Source organism: Bison bison, unplaced genomic scaffold (genome assembly GCF_000754665.1).
Source record: "Bison bison bison isolate TAMUID 2011002044 unplaced genomic scaffold, Bison_UMD1.0 scf7180017864213, whole genome shotgun sequence".
In the NCBI taxonomy this organism is placed as follows: domain Eukaryota; kingdom Metazoa; phylum Chordata; class Mammalia; order Artiodactyla; family Bovidae; genus Bison; species Bison bison.
The window spans coordinates 6,355,302-6,355,929 of NW_011494785.1; positions in this window are offsets into that span (position 1 = coordinate 6,355,302).

Consider the following 628-nt stretch of genomic DNA (forward strand, 5'->3'; position numbering starts at 1 on the left):
CGCTGGCTGCTCCGGGAACGCCCGGCCTCGCGGGAGGCTGCCGGCGGGCGGCGACTGGGGCGGGGAGCGGGGTTCGGAGCCCGCAGGTGGTGGAGAGGCGTGCAGGGCCCTACCTGTCTGAGTACCAGAATAAACCTTGTCTGCCTCCGCTCTGCCGGGTGTCCATCTGTCCTTCCTCTTCCCCCAGGGCCGGACCGTACTAGGGGATAGGGCCAAAGCCAGGAGCCCTCTGAGGAGCAGTGGATACTCAATCCATGGAGTGGACACCCTTGGACGGTGAAAATGATTCCACGCAGCCAAGCGCAGGCCCCCAGGCCCCAGACTGTGTCCATAGCAAGTCTGGCAGGAAGGAGGGTAGCCCCTCTGCCCATTCTGCCAACTCTGTTAGCATCTTGGAAGCCCTGCTTCCTCTACCAAGCTCCTTCTCCCTTCGAAGCGCTGTCCTGAGTAACTTAATAGTGTAGTGGTAGTCTTGGTCGCTCAGTCGTGTCCGATCTTTGCGACCCCAAGGACTGTAGTCCGTCAGGCCTCTCTGCCTTTGGGATTTCCCAGACAAGAATACTGGAGTGGATTGCCCTTCCCTTCTCCAGGGGATCTTCCCAACCCAGGGATCGAAGCTGGGTCTCCT